We start from the raw sequence: 16,093 nt of genomic DNA on the forward strand, positions 1-16,093 counted from the left end.
TATGTGCAGGTATATAAATATGTATAGTTATGTGTATGTATGTATGGATGTGTGCACATTCACACATAGAGCAAACATGTATTGCTGGTACATTTGTTCACTCATTTCTTTGTTTTCCATTTTTGCCTAAAATTCCTTTTCTAAATCTAGTGCTGACATATGTATGTTATGTGTATGCATCTTATGTGTATGTATGGATGGATGTGTGCACATTCACACATATAGCAAACATGGATTGCTGGTACATTTTTTCTCTCATTTCTTTGTTTTCCACTTTTGCTTACAATCCCTTTTCTAAATCTCTAGTGCTGACAGCCAAGCACCAGGCCCAGCTCCCAGAATCCAGGCAAAGAGAGGGGGGAGGGTTTCAATGAGCAAGGGGGGTTAAAATCATGACGGGTAATCTACAGAAACAGCTGAACCAAGTTCATGGGAACTCACAAATTTTAGACCGACATCTGTGAAGTCTACATGGGACCAAACTACGCCCTCTGCATGTGGAAGACAGTAGTATAACTTGATCTATTTGAGAGGCCCCTGGCAGTGGGACCAGGATCTATCCCTGGTGCATAAGCTAGCTTTTGGGAGCCCATTCCCTATGGTGGGATACCTTGCTCAGCCTTGATGCAAAGGGGAGGGGCTTTGTCCTGCCTCAACTTAATTTGCCAGGCTTTGTTGACTCCCCATGGGAGGACTTACCCTTTGGGAGGAGTGGACTGGGGGTGAGCTGTGGAGGATGGGGGACTGGAGAAGAGGTGAGAGGGAAAACTGTGGTTGGAATGTAAAATGAATAAAAATAAAAAATAAAAAAATCTCTAGTGTTGATAGATTCCTTAATTTTAACTAAGGCAAGTGAACAAGAGAGAGGTCCAACAGATTTCCTACATGGGCACATGGATAGAAAGACTTTATCAATCTCTCTAGGCTTTCTCCCTGTCTCCCTTCTTGGATATCCAATAGGACCTCTAGGCAAAACGCAGACATACAGAAAGACAGACCACAGTTATGAATGACTGCTACTGATTGGCTGAGGTTGAATTAAAGACTGAGGTTTTGATGCTAACATCCTTTCCAGTTCTAACACTTTAGCACACAATATCTACTATCATCAATACACCTCAAAATTAAGGACACACACAAGGGATTGCCAGAGACCAACAAAAGGCCATTCTACAGAGGTGGGTGGTAAGAATCGATGAGGAATTCTAAAATAAGAAAGAAAAAACACGGGAAAGAAGGCCAAACATAAATGGTTTCATAGAGGAAATGAATACCAAAAATCTGTCCTTCAGTCTGACTGAGAAGGTATGAATTAAGTATGTTGGGGGGTGGGCTTATGCACAGCAACAGGCGTAGCTGGGAAGGACAGTGAGAATGGCACATGGCCAGGAAAACACTAGAACAGGGTGACAAGAACAAAGGCAGCTGGGCAACCTCAGGCTGCAGATGCAGCAGGGCTTACCATTGTCATGGATTCACTGCTGACAGGAAAGCTGGAAAATGCGCAGCTAAAATGTTTTAGGAAGATCTTTCAGATCATGATACCCAGACCCACACAGAGCAAAAAGCTCTAACCTGGGACCTATGAGCAAACACGTGGTACCGCTTTCTAAACCCTGACACGGCATGCATTTTGTACAGGAATGAGATCTGTACAACTTATTAGGTCTACCCCAGACGAGAAGCACCTCTTACTTAACTTCGTGAGGCACATCCATAAAGTCTCAAGAGCAAGTGAGCAAGAGGAGGCTATTCACAGACCATGTCTCACCGCAAAACCCAACAGGCAAGGGACAGCTTATCTCCCTGTTTCCTGCAATTCAGCTCAATTTCAGCTCCACTAGCCAAGAAGTCTGCCTTCTGAAGATTGCTGAAGCAGGGTAACCACAGGCTTCTGGGACTTAGGTGGTGTTACAGGAAGGGGAGCTGAGCCTCAGGTTGCCTCTGACCTCCTCAGCCATGCACACCTTATGGTGCCTGACACTGAACACAAGCCTCCTCCAGCTGATGAAGTCCTTCCTGGTGGCATCCTATGGCACTACCCACTGTCCTCGACATGATTTAATGTCTTGGCTCAGCATTCAAGCCTCTTTGTTTCCGCCTCCTTCCCTGGGTATTTATTTGCTCAGATCTTTCATTCATTCGTCTCTACCTAAGTCTCTACAGCTCTCTGAGATTCAATTCCACTGCACCTTTTGTCCCTAGGCAATTTCAATCCCAATCAAAAACTCTCTCACAGGCTCACTCACGGTCTATGCGCTATAAGCACACACTCTCTTGTTTGACGGTAGCTCAAAATTTGTAGTGCTTCAAACACACAGTTGTGGGCTTCGGTACTCTCCTATACAAATACACCGCCACCCACACAGGCATACAGGGAGGCTTGGTTGCTGGCGATGGAGCACCGTCAGATTTCCCTCCTTTCTCCTCACTGTTCAACTGATCACCAAACCTCTTAAGCAGTCCTTAAACAATCACCTCCTCTCCCGTATCCCCACCTCTCTAGCCTAAGCAACTAGCTGTCTCTATGATCTGACACTGAGCTGTAGAGCCCAGTGTTTTCCTGTAGGACTCCATGTTGTCCTAGAGACAGAAGCCACCACTGCTCTGGTGAACCTTCTGCGGTGACACTATACTGCAGTTCGGAAATGAAATCTTCACTCGGCGCCCTCTCCCTTTCTCCTCCTGAACTTTTCACATCGTTCAGGCCCGGGCTCCACTCTGCAAGAACAGGTCAACCCCCGCAACCCACTCTACCCCTGTCATAGTACCGCCAGCCTCTCCTCAGCACTGGGTGCCATTGTCATTTTACACTCATGTGTGAGCTAATCTGATGAGTGCCCTTCTCTTTCATCGCACATCAGCCGTGCAATGACAAGGACCTGTTTTCCTCACCACTGAATAGCCAGCACCTGGTACGGGGCCTGACACCGAGAACAGCCAACCAGCAACCGTGCATCAAATGAGCATTCTTGAGAGAAGACCATGCCTAACAGGAAAGGTGGCAGTCTAGAAATACCAAAAGTGGCACATTGGAGAAGCAGCAGCAGCAGCCAAAAATACTTTTCTAGTTTTTGTCCTGGCATGAGAACAGGGTCCCAGGGCCAACAAGGCAGGTTTGATGACTTAGCTCACAGGAGTCACAGTGTTACTCCCTGAGTATGGGAAGTTGTAGAGGGAGGTGGGAAAAGCTTGCCTCTGTTCCCATCCCAGCCAGCCCCTGAGCATCATGAACTGCTTCCCAGCCATTCCAATGAGGCACCCTGCTAGAAAGGGTGAAAGCTACACATAGGTAAAGCCGACTGGCTCTTTAAGACGCTGTGGATTCCAAACTGGATCCTGGTAACAGCTGCACAACTTGACATATTTGCTGAGACTTGTTTAACGGAGATATGTGCAGATGGGGGTGCTTGGACACATAAAATCATAAGGATGCTTTTTAAACGTGATAATGATGAAGGACAGTAAAGGGATGGGGAGACGGGGAGGCTGCAGTTTTAAATAGAAAGTAACATTGGAGCAAAGACCTGAAGGTGAGGCATCATGCCCAGGGGTAGGCAGGTGAGGAGCTGGTCCTGAAGCGGAGGGAACGTTGCTCTATGATGCACAGGTTCTAAAGAAGATGATGGGGACAGCAGGTAAGCAAGGGACAGATGATCTAAGTGGCACTAGTTCTTAAGATAGAGTCTGTTAGCATTTCTATCAGAGATCTCATGGCTACCATTGAGAAGAGATGATGGGAGGCAAAGAGGACTTCCCATCTCAGCAAGTGATGATGCTTACGAGGCAAGGGATGGTGCTGGTAGCCATGATCAGTGGTCAGGTTCTGTGTACACGCCAAGGCCAGTGCCAAGAGAATTGCTTAAATAAATCATAAGAGAAAAAATCCAAGGAATATTCTAAGTGTGGGGCATAGCCCCCTAAAAATGGGGAAGAGCTAGATGAAGTAAATAGATTTGGAATAAAAGGAAATCTAAAGCAAGTACAAGGAACTTTGCCACTAAGTTATAGATCAGTTAATTTGGGTGCCTTTCTTTTAAATACCACCTTCATGAGCTGAGCATGGAGGGACATGCCTTTAACCCCAGGACTCAGGAAACAGAGGCAGGCAGATCTCTGTGAGTTCCAGGCCAGCATGATCTACATAATGAGTTCCAGGCCATCTAGAGCTACATAGTAAGATCCTGTCTCAAAAACAAAAACGAAAAAAATAAGACCACTTACCCTATAGAGTAAGTTTCCTTCTGACACATTCATTAGGGAAATGAATGGCCAGTCAAAATGTGAAAGACCTATTTAAATCCTCGATTCTTAGCCTTATTGTTTCTTCACGGGCTTACTAAGTCTCTTCCTTTCTTACAACTCCTTATATTTATAATGACATTAGGCTTAATATGCCTGGAAAGGTCTCACTGCTGGTTCAAAAAACGATTAAATATGCAGTGACATCAAATGGCAGCTTCTCAACCCTCAGCAATTTTCTTAAAGAGAGTGGCAAAGCAGGGGAAGGGTTCTCTGAATGGGGGAACGATATGAGTGAGATCCATAGAGGAACACTGTGAGCAGCGTGAGGAAAAGTACCAGGTTCAAGGTTAATTTGTTTTGTGATCTGCTTCTCAGGAGAAAGACCCTCTGAAGACAGGAAGGCTAACGTGGTCTTCTTTTCTGCTAGTTTTAATTACCCCTACTGTCTTTTCAGGATGCAAATCGAATCCTTCCTCGTGCTTCTAAGTGTGTGCACGTGCTCCATTCTCTCTCATTTATCCAGCACATTTGTGGCCGCTGGGCTCTGTGTGGTCGTTCTTATTAATGCGCAAGTTAGTAACACACATTAGACTCGGCAGCTGTGCCCGTGGACATTACTTCCTATAATGTGGTCCAGATGGCCAAAAGGACGATTTGAGCAGAATGATGGCTGCCCATCCCCTAGTGAGAAGGCAGTCTTGAAAGCACTGATGGAGATAGTGATGTATCGCAGTCGCTCCCTGGGTCTCCTGTTCTCTCTCACCGTGTCTTCATTTCTCCTCTGTCGTTCTTACCACAAACGGAAGAGACCAGCCTAAGCGCCAGACGTGTCATTTCCCCTGACACTTTAGAAGGGAAAAGTAACTTAAGTTCAAAACAATTCCAGGTCTAAAATGGTGACCCCCCCCCCCCCGCCAAAATATTTCTCCTTCAATTAAAACAAACAAAAATAGCAAGCATTAAAACTTCCCTGTGAAACGAGTTAAATTGGTTTATTCTTCACTCAAAATGATGTAAATCCCCACGAAAGATGCAATAGTGATTCAGTTCCAATGGACAAACACACATGTGACATTCATTCCATACTCCCCTCACATAACCACACTCAACCATGACCTCTGGACAGGTCCAGGAGTCAAGTGCTCGTCCAGCACACACTTGATAATTTCTGTGGACATCTGAAATTCATTTCTTCTCATGGCTAGTCTAATGGCAGAGACTCCTTTTTCTGTATCTCCTCCAAATGTGGTTATTCAAAATGTAAATTCCAATTGGAAACCTGGTAGCTCTGCTCCCCAGATGCTGTTGTCTCTATACTATCCCACAACGCTTCACGGCCTACCTGTTAATCAGTGACTCAGAACATTTCATCCGCTGTAGAGATAACATTCTCCAGCTGGCTTATATAATGCTATATAATCATCATCCATGCAATAAAACCAAAATAGAAACAGAGTAAAAGCCATTTGATTTTATCCCACCCAGAAATGTACATCTTAAAAACCAATCTAATCACCATCCAAATAACATAATGATATTTACACGAATGCTCTCTGCAGCAATCTATCTGTCAAGTTGTTCAGAAATCTGAGTGGAGAAGTATAACCTGCTTCACAGTGAAGATGTTAACGAAAAATCGTGACTTCGGCGCTCATGGGCACCTGGTTAGTACCGGCTGCCTGAGTATCCAGAGAGCTAGTTTTGTTGTCATTAAGGCTGAATGACCAGAAAACAGAGGGCCAGATCTCGGTAGCAGGGGTGATCCTGGTGAGGTCGGAGTAAGACACAAGTGTGTACATGAGCCATGCACTTGTTCCAGTCATCCAAAATCTCAGGATTGATGACTAAGGTCATCATGAAGCCCCACTCCTACCTAAGGAGCTATTGGTAATTATAGCTACTGGGGGAGGGAAAGTCAGATTACTTTGGGGGTGCAGTCCCTCAGAAGCCACCTATACTGCAGTAGATGGTCCTATACCCAAGCACATACAAGCAGTACAAATTAGACTGGGTGGCTTTTAAAAAAATAAAACAAAGCATATGAAACTGGGAAGGAAAAGTGGTCATGGGATGGGGGCATTTGGGGAGGAGAAATGAAGGGTCTATTTCCTCAAACACATCATAAGCATGTGTAAAATTCTCAAACAAACAAACAACAACAGCAACAACAACAACAACAACAACAACAGCAGAAGCTGAGTGTGCACAAGTTTTGCCCAGCAGTGGCTCCCAAGTTAGGTCTCCTGGTAAAACCATTTGAAGCGTTTTCAATACACAAAGGATTCTATACCAATACAGATTCTAGCAGAGTGGATATAGGGATCCAGGGACCTTGCTTTAATATAGCCTTGGGTCATTATGAAGGTTAGCCTGGTCCCAAATGTCACACTGGACTTCTCTGTAGAATAGTGGTAAATACAAAATCCTCTAAAGCAATGACCAGGTAGAAGCAATAACAGAGCACTTTTAACATAAAAAAATCTATATATGCTTATTCCTATTAGCAATAGTGGGAAAACAGCATGATTTTTCATTATTCCAATAAAGAGGACACAGTGATGCTTGCTCCAAGCCCCCTACAGAGATGCAGCTTACCTTGCTCTGTAAAATAACACAACTGTGCCCACCCTACCCTCCCTCTGCTCCCCAAAACACAACCATCAGAAGGCTGTGGTCTCTGTTCAGGCACCCAACCAACCACAGATGAGGAAGCCTTGTGACCGTGCCCTCTGGAAACCTTGACAACCCAGCAACAAAGGAGCACACACTGAATGACCAGCACCGACAGGGTAACACGAAGCAGAACAAGAAACCGACAGCCTCAAGAAGAACGATGAGGTCAGACGAAGGAAACACATTCCATAAAGTTGTAGCGTAATACCAAGAGTCACCAATTCAGGAGGAAGCCAACTTACATGCTAGGTAACAAAGCTCAGACCGTGTTCTGTGTTTCTCAGATGGCGTATCATCGATGAAGAAACCCCATCTGTAGCTGACAGTAAATACCCTCAAGAAATGAGAAACCGCTGTGACTTAAAGCCAAAACCAATATGCCGAGCCCAAATAAAACCAGATTGTAGGTAATTAATGTTCTCATAGATGAGAAACTCAAAATTGCTTAGACTTTGAAATCTAAAACGAATGCAATCAGGCACGTCAGTTCAAGGCATTGCACTAGGAGAGAGTAAAGAGCATCCTAGGCTAGAGGGTGATTTGATTACGTTGATATCACTGCCTGTGCTGAGAACAGCATTTTCAAATCCCCTTTCCCGGAACCAAACCAGATCTATACCTCAATTTTAAGCCTAAATTCCCAAAGCAATAATCACAGCTCTCTGCTAGAGAGGCGCTAGAAACAAACCCACTATCTCCACCCTTACAGTAGGTTTTTTCCTTTCTAATATTATTTTGTAATTTTGGTAGTTTGTGTATCTGACACAGAAGACACGCACTCCTGTCTTCTTGACTCCTACATCCTTTTTCAATTTGTTTTTTTTTGAATGATCTTTTCTCATTTTATATACCTATCCCAGTTCCCACTCCCTCCCCTCCTTCTGTTCCCCCCACCATCCCACCCCCATCCACTCCTCAGTGAGGATAAGGCTTCTCATGGGGAGTCAACAAAGTCTGACTTATCATTAGGAGGCAAGACCAAGGCCCTTATCTCTATATTTAGGTTTAGTAATCTATCCCTCCGAAAAGAATGGGCTCCAAAAAGCCCTAAGGATAAATCCTGGTCTCACTGACTGCAGCCCACAGACTTCCCAAGCCACACAACTGTCGCCCACATTCACAATCTGAGAAGGGCCCTGTGATGTGCTTATAGGAGTGTCCTGTAGAATTCAGTTGTTGGGAATTTAGTTCTTATTGCACCTTGAGGTGGCAGCTTTGTGAGATAATTAGGATAAAATGAGGTTATGAGATGAGGAGCCTAATTAATGCATTAGCAGTCACACACACACACACACACACACACACACACACACGACACCAGAAGAAACCCTGAAACTAGAGTCCTTGCTCTGCCACACCATGTGATGACCTCCCTCTGCCACGACAGGATTTCTCAGGAAGGACATCACTGGATTTTGGATTAGGTTGGACTTCTTAATCTCTAGAACCATTAGTCCAAGAAAGTGTGATTCCTTTGTACATTACCTACACTGCTATATTCCATTATATATATAAAAAAACAGATTAGGGTAATTTATAACGTAGGTGACAGAAATCCCATTATACATGTGAAAATGAGGCCCAGAAGGGATGGCGCTTGATTGTGAATCTCAGAGCCAAAAAGTATCAGAGTATTCAGATCCAGGCTTTAAGACTGTGTTCTGGCTGCGTCGGTCTACCTTCCACATTCAACAGTAAGGCTAAATAAATAATACAGCTTCCAAGTAAGGATTTTAAATGAGGTATCAGAATTTGTCATAAAAAATTGCAGAATGCCTCCCCCACTGCTCTTATTGTCTGTGCCATTAGCATCAAATGTGTTCCCACTGAAGTAATCGGTTAGGATGGGACTACTTATTCCATCAATATTCTGCATGCCAAATTGGTCGTTCTGTCAGGGCGGGGATGAGGGGGAGTGGTCTTGCTTCTAAGTTACTGGGACTGGCTCATCTGAGATGGAAAACGGAATATATTATACCTCAAATAAATATGTAGGGGAACATTGAGAATCCATAAAACTGCCAAAGATTTGCTTTCTTCATTTAAAAACAGTCTTATCAGGCTGGGGATTATAACCATATGAAGGAGAAAGCTATTTTAGACAGATGTACATCCCCAGATTCTTCCTCCATATGTGGACCTAACATGCTTCCAAGTCAGGTTTGTAAAACTGTTACTTTATTATACAGTCTTTTAAAGACTTCACCAAAATTTATGGTGCCGTATGTCTAAATCAAGACAAATTAAATGCATGGGTGCACTGCAATGTGCCTATGAAACAGGGCAGGAACAACAATAATAATAATAACCAGAAGATTAGCACGTCCTCCTGCTTGGCCAATCTTAGGTAACGACTTTTGCAAGGCAGATCTAGGAATAAAGGACCCAGTTAGAAAAAGCAAAGACAGAAAAAAAGATGAACGAAACTAATTCCATCTGTTAATTTGAACAGTAAGGGGAAGTAAGATGTTCTGGGGCAAATCCTGAAAATAAACTCTGCAAACATGAAGAAATGTTGAAATCAGAGCAGATAAAGGGAGAGAGAGAAAGACAGCTCAATCTATCTCCAGTGTCACCAAAAAGCTCAGTTTACTAAGAGGCTCCTTGTGATATTTGTTGGTAATATTTTCCTTTACTGGACACATGCATCTATGAAGGGAAACTGATCCCAAGGGTTTATCCTGTCCTTTATGGAAATTAAAGTCCCTCCAACTTAAATTGAATTTCTGTCCCTTGTGCAAGACTCTGGCTTTAAATGACACTTTCTATTTGATCTCATCCTGTTGGGGTATGCCACCGTTCTGACAGGCAGCTCCCAGAGCCAGTCATCGACACGGTGCTTCAGTGCAAGTACAACTTCCATAGACTGTCATTTGTCTTCCTAGTCTCCATTTGATGATCCAACCAGGATCAAAAGAGGTGCTTATCTGTCACAACAGATTTCCTTCTAGATTTGAGCATAACTTGTCAAATGGCTCTTCTGATCCTAGCAGAAACAGGAACAAAGAGGTGAAGCTATAGATCACATTCCTCCTCACTTGATCCACAGAGACATGTGCCTTCATCCAAAATACACTGCACGTTAAAATCTTTATCTGAAGGAGCTGGGAAAAGGGCCAGTCAGTGCTTGCTTTCAACAAGCATAAGGACCTAAATCCAGATCCTGAACACTCATTAAAAAAAAGTCACAGTAACACACTCATATAATCCCACTGGGAAGGTGGAGATAGGAGGATCTCTGGGGCTTGCCAGGAAGCTAGCCTTTCTGAACTGGGGAGCTACAAGTTCAGGGGCAAACACTGTCTCAATAAACACAGCGGGTGGGGAATAATAGAGGTAGACCTCTGACCTAGCCATGTATACATCATACACTCTTGCACCCACACCTACACACACACACACACACACACACACACACACACACACACACACATCACTTTTACCTGCAAAAGTACCCGAATCTGTGGTTCTCTTAGAAGAAAACATTAGACTTCATTATCTCATTTACTAGAATATCTTATTCCATTTATGAAAAGAAACCAATTTCCTTATTTGTCCACTTCTATTTAATTCACACAAAATATCTGTGTATACGCTTTTCTCAAGTTTTACTTAGTTCATTGAGAATTCCATATCATGGGTTGATCAAATTCACCCTGCTTCCACCAACTCCTTCCAGATCCCCCCCCTTCCCTACTCACCCAACCTTATATCCTTTTTTATTTTAATTTTTAAAAAACCCATCAAATACAGTTTTGCCCCAATACACACTTGGGCAGGAAAGCAATATCATGAAGAGAAACTAGGCTCCAGCCACTCAGTGTAAAATACAGACTGAACATAATAGTTGACGGGCACTAAGTATGCTAGGTCTACAAACAGCGCAATGTTAATGTTTGGCTCGTCCCTCGCCTTCCGAGCTTTCACAGAAGCGGGTACTGCACACTCCAGATTGTCCTCCAATCCAAGGCTGCAATGCTTCTCCTGATCTCTTTCACCAACTCGTCTTCCAGCCCAGCTCCATCTTCTTGGTATACTGATCTCAGTCACGTGTTTCTCCATCTAGCTTTATCAACCCTTCATCCACAATGAGCTCATTGCTATCCGCGCTTCCTAGCAATGCCCTCTAATCCATCTTGCCAACTTGACTATCTGGCGGAGCCTCTCACCTTTTAACAGGTCAAAGGTCTGCATTTATGCAATCAAACCCAGTCATCAACTCTAGAACTCATCCCTCTCCTATAGAAGGACTTAAGTAAGCAGAATTTGTTGTTAAACAAAAAGTTTCTCCATGTCTGGGCTTCGTGGAATTCTGTGTGAGGGTCGGCTGAAGCTGTGGATGAAACCTAGAGATCTGAGCATGCTAGACCCTCTGTTATTGAGAAAAATTCCCAGCCTGTAATAGTACAGTTCTGTTGTATATTTAACACATTATCTGTCTCAACTTCATAACTATGCATCTTTCTATGGCCTTGACTAGGTCACTGGGAAGGCAAGGAGTGGGACGTGCAAAGACAAGCTAATGATTTAGATTTTCTTCATCGTTCTACTTTCATATGCTTCATCTATAAAACGGAAATAAGACACCACCCCATCAAGCCACTGTAAGTCCAGCAGAAGACCGATGGAGAGTGGCCTGTGCACAGATGATGGGGGTTCAGTAGCCTGTGCACAGAGACGGGGTTCAAAGCGAGGCCTCTGGGAGGAATATAAATGCGAGTTTTCAGTCCTCAAGGAGAAGAGATGAAATCTCCAGAGGACTCAGGATTTTGTTAGAGCATCCTTTGGCATCTTGCTGTATTCTGTGATGGGTTTTAACTAATCACCTAATGTCTTAATAGAAAGTATGTCTTGAAAACATCACAATGTTCTTTTTCCTAAGCAAGGTTTCTTTTTACCCTGTCCTGCAAGGAGAAGTACAGACAATTGCTTTCGAGACCTCCACAAATTCAAAGTCTGTGCATGTTTGTCCCTTATGCTATAGTATTTGCACACAGCCTATACATATACTTTGCATATTTTAAATACCTCTAGATGTCCCTAGCCCCTACTTCGATGCCAGTGCCATGCATGCAGTCGCTATACTACATCGACTAGTGAATGCTGACAAGGGAAGAAGTCTCACGGGTTCAGAGCATACATCTTTTTTCCTAAAATAATTCTAATCTGAAATTGTCTTGTGGCATCTGTGGATACAGACGGCCAATCACATTCAACTGACTTTTTTCATACCTCTTAGTCCTGTATCAAGAAAAGAACAGGCCAGGAATTTAAGACATTTCAAACTATAAATGCATTTGTTCCACCATATTCAAAATTTTCACCATGAGAGCCCTTTATGCTCCTCGTTGACTCTGAGGCGTTACAGGAGAGAGATGCAGGAAACCTCAGAAATAAACCTGGACCCATTGATTTAAGAACAGATGCAGAGAGCTGAGTGCGGAGGCACACACCTTTCATTTCAGCACTAAGGCGGGTGTGTGAGTTCAAAGCCAGCCTGCTCTACATAATGAGTTCCAGGATGCCCAGGGCTATGTAGAGAAACCCTCTCTCAAACAAACGAACAAGAAAGAATGGATGCAGATCATTTACCAAAGACCTTGAAATGCCTTGTCACCTGGTCACTTTCATAACAAATGTACTAATTCACATCACAGAACTGGGTAAGACCTCAGTAGTTAAGGACTGTGAACCAGCTGGACACGGATGGCCCAGATACATTTTTAATGCAGTCCTCGCAGATTCCTTTTTTAATTAAAGATACCTCCACATTAAAAAAAGTTCCAAAGACTTCTGCTTTCCTTGAAAAGTTGGCACATTATTCCCACCTGGCCTTATCCTCTCCTTAATCCTAACGGGCAGACTCCCCCGCCCCCCCCCAAAAAATGGAAAAAGTTTGGATCTAAACAAGGTCTTATGTACACGCTGGCTCTGACCTTCTACGAGGTTTGAATCCTGGATCCCCCAGCTATACACTGAGAGCAGTGGCCTGACTTTATAGTGGCTGTGGGGTTCTAGAAAGAAGTGCCTTCTAGACTATGCCACGCATGCACCATCGTTAACCTCCTGTGCTCGCTGACTCTCATAAACCCCTTTGCAAATTATCTGTCACTATTTGGCTTCCTCTTCCTCGTGTGACTATGTCACTTGACAGAGTTCATTATCTCAATTAAAGAATGTTGTATGTCTCCCCTACCTCATTTACATTCAATAGGTGGGGGAAAAAAACAGATATTAAAAGAAAGCAAAATGAATCATTGAACGCCACTGGAGATTTACTAAGCCATTCTATCTGTAATGAAAAAATAAAATTGGTGCAAAGTATAATTACTGCCTTGCTGATATTCAAGTTCACCCATTAAAATATCTGAGGCGGAAGAGGGAAAAAAAATGAAGCCTAGACAGTCCAGGTGTTAGGGGCTCCGAGGAGATCAGGTTTCTGGTGTCTTTTGTGTGCCTCATTTTTGCAAAGGGCACTTTGGTACTTCAGAAGAAAACAAGATTTTTACATGAACTCTGAAATCTGAGCTTCTGGGACAGTATGCCAGGGCAAAAAAAAAAAAAAATCGACATATAGATAGAGCTCCAACTCCTAATGCATCAGTTAAGTTGGAGGATGGCTTTTCATCACCCCCCAAATGGGCAGACGTGATGGGAAACTGCACTTAAATAACCATGCAGAGGACACAGAGAGGTTAGAAAAGCTGTACGTCGTGAATGCCTTCTATAGCGTTACCTTAAAAATTCGCAAGTGTTGTGCCTGTTCTGGCCAATCGACAACAGAAGAGCCACAATAAAATCATCTGCTCTTACTGTTAATTTAATACGAGTGAGATGCACAACCGAACTGGAAATGGAGGGAAACACGGGTTTAAATTGGAGTCTGCTTTCTTTGAAGATTACCAAAATGGGAGTGAATTATAACGCAAGACACAATCCGTTGGAAAACTCATCTGATGGGTCCTTTTAAAACGCATATCGTGTAGTACATTGTCACTTTTATTTTAAGTTGAATGAAACCATTGTCTGAATACAAATTGACGACTACCCAATTGCCCCAATGTCCTCAATGTATATATTATTACTTTTTAAAACAAACAAAATAAATAGAATTTAAGAAACCATTTCTTCTAATACATGCCCCAAGGCTAATGTTTAAGCAAGTCTCCTTGGTAACCAGGAAGCATAGTGCATACTGGCTTGGGGGAGGGGTTCCAACTCTAGGTTGGTAGAATAAGTAACCTGAGTAGTAACTGCTCCGGCTAGACGACGCCAGCAGAGGCTACAAACCTCCCCTGAAATCGCAACTCCAGATCTTGCCGGGTCTGGCGCAACCGCAGCTTCCCACCCTCTCCCTTGGGTCTGCAGGCACTAATCCCGAACCCGTTACAAGGAGGGAGACTGGCTTACCCGATGAGGGGGAGCAGTCTGCTGGGCTTGATACCCAAGGGGGTCGGCTGACACCTGTCTCTCTCGGAGGCACAATGGTTCTGCTTTCCCCTCGACTCTGGGCTCAGGGAAACTGCAGCAGCTCCGTCTGCCCGGCCGGGGCTGCAGCAGTGATGATAGCGCGCTCTGGCGTGTGTGGATGCCAGCCTGTGTGCGCGCCAGCCCGCGCGCTCGCTCCCGAACTCCCGCGGGGAAACTGTGTTCCCCCCCCCCCGCAGAAAGAGGAAGCCAGCCAGCCCCGCAGGTGGCGCGTGCAGCCGGACCCGCTCTACCCTCCCCGCCGCCGGCCGCCAGCCTCCCCTCGCAGCCGCTCCGCCCTCCTGCCGCTGCGCGCTCCCGCCCCGCCGCGGCCGCCCGCGACACGCGCGCTCCCCGGAAGTCCCCCTCTCCGCGCTCCCGCACCTGAGCCGCCTGCCACGGGTCACACGCACAGCCTGGAGCCCCAGAAGGCCTCTGCCGCTACACGCCCGACTGCTGAGCGTCCCTAGGTCCGGGTCCCAGCTCTCCCAGGGCTGGAAGAGACAGCGGCTGCAGGTGCCACATTCCGCTGAGCAGAGGGCACTCCCTTATCCCTGACCTGCTGGACTTTTTCAGATGCACTAGTCCAGAAGTGGCCTTCTGAGAAGTCATGGTAGCACACTTTTGAGAACAAGTGTTTAGCAACTTTTTAAGAAACCATAGCGGGCACAGACATGTCCTGAACGTGAGGGAAGAGGGACAGTATTTGAATACCACTAGTCAACCTTATAACTGTTGACACCACTGTTGAATGACTGGGCTTGGCATACTTGCTGGTCATTGTGTCTCTCCTGTGAGCACGCTGAGAAACTCCCTTTTTAGGAAAATGGTTAATTTTAATAGGTGTTGATGGAGTGGCGGGGCTGCATCCCGCCATCCGGCTAGCTTTACACCCGAAATAATTACACGGAAACTGTATTCATTTAAACACTACCTAGCCCATTAGTTTCAGCCTCTTATTATTTAATTCTCACATCTTGCTTTAACCCATATTGAGTAATCTGTGTAGCACCACGAGGGGTGTCTTACCAGGAGAGATCTTAGCCTGTGTCCATCTTGGAGAGGAGAGCTATGGCGACTTCCTATGGGGACTGCCTGAAGCGTCTGCCCGACTCAGTTTTCTTTCTCCCACAATTCTGTTCTGTCTACTCCACCTACCTAATTTTCTGTCCTATTAAAGGGGCCAAGGCAGTTTCTTTATTAACCAATGAAAGTAACACATAGACAGATGACTTTCCTCCATCAAATAGGTAATGCTGCACCTCTGGATTGTAAACCTTGGTCCAAAGTGAAGTCAAACCACAAGAGTGGTAGACTTGTGGTAGACTTGAAATTGGAATAGAGATTTAGTAGATGTGAGTGATTTAAACTACTACAAGATTTAAAATAGATCCAGGAATTCCACAAGACTACGGGTAAGGTTTATGCTCTTCCACACATTGGAGCGAAGCAGAGGCCTTGGTCAGTTTAGGGGTGTTCTTACCATTCTCATTATTCACAATGGTTCAGCAATCATTTTCCATGTTTACACCCACACAATCTTTAAGATGTGTTTGGCATCCAGAGACCTGTCTGTCGGGATGCTTTTCTCAAGGTGAATTTAGTATTAGGGCTTCGGAATGCTGACACAGCACTCCTGGACAGCGGGAGAGATGCAGAGAAAAGAGTAACAGCTGCCTGCAAGGGGGCAGTGCCAGCCTCTAGAATA

General features: G+C 44.6%; 1 protein-coding gene across 1 annotated transcript in view; it reads right to left on the reverse strand.

The window, feature by feature from the left end:
- Klhl32 (kelch like family member 32) overlaps window positions 1-14,521 on the reverse strand; it is a 219,245-nt gene extending 204,724 nt beyond the window's left edge. The window contains exon 1 of the mRNA XM_038347465.1: window positions 14,329-14,521. The gene's annotated coding sequence lies outside the window, so the exon portion shown is untranslated. The remainder of the gene's footprint in view (window positions 1-14,328) is intronic.
- Window positions 14,522-16,093: the final 1,572 nt, after the last annotated feature.

The sequence above is a fragment of the Arvicola amphibius genome, chromosome 11 (genome assembly GCF_903992535.2).
Source record: "Arvicola amphibius chromosome 11, mArvAmp1.2, whole genome shotgun sequence".
In the NCBI taxonomy this organism is placed as follows: Eukaryota; Metazoa; Chordata; class Mammalia; order Rodentia; family Cricetidae; genus Arvicola; species Arvicola amphibius.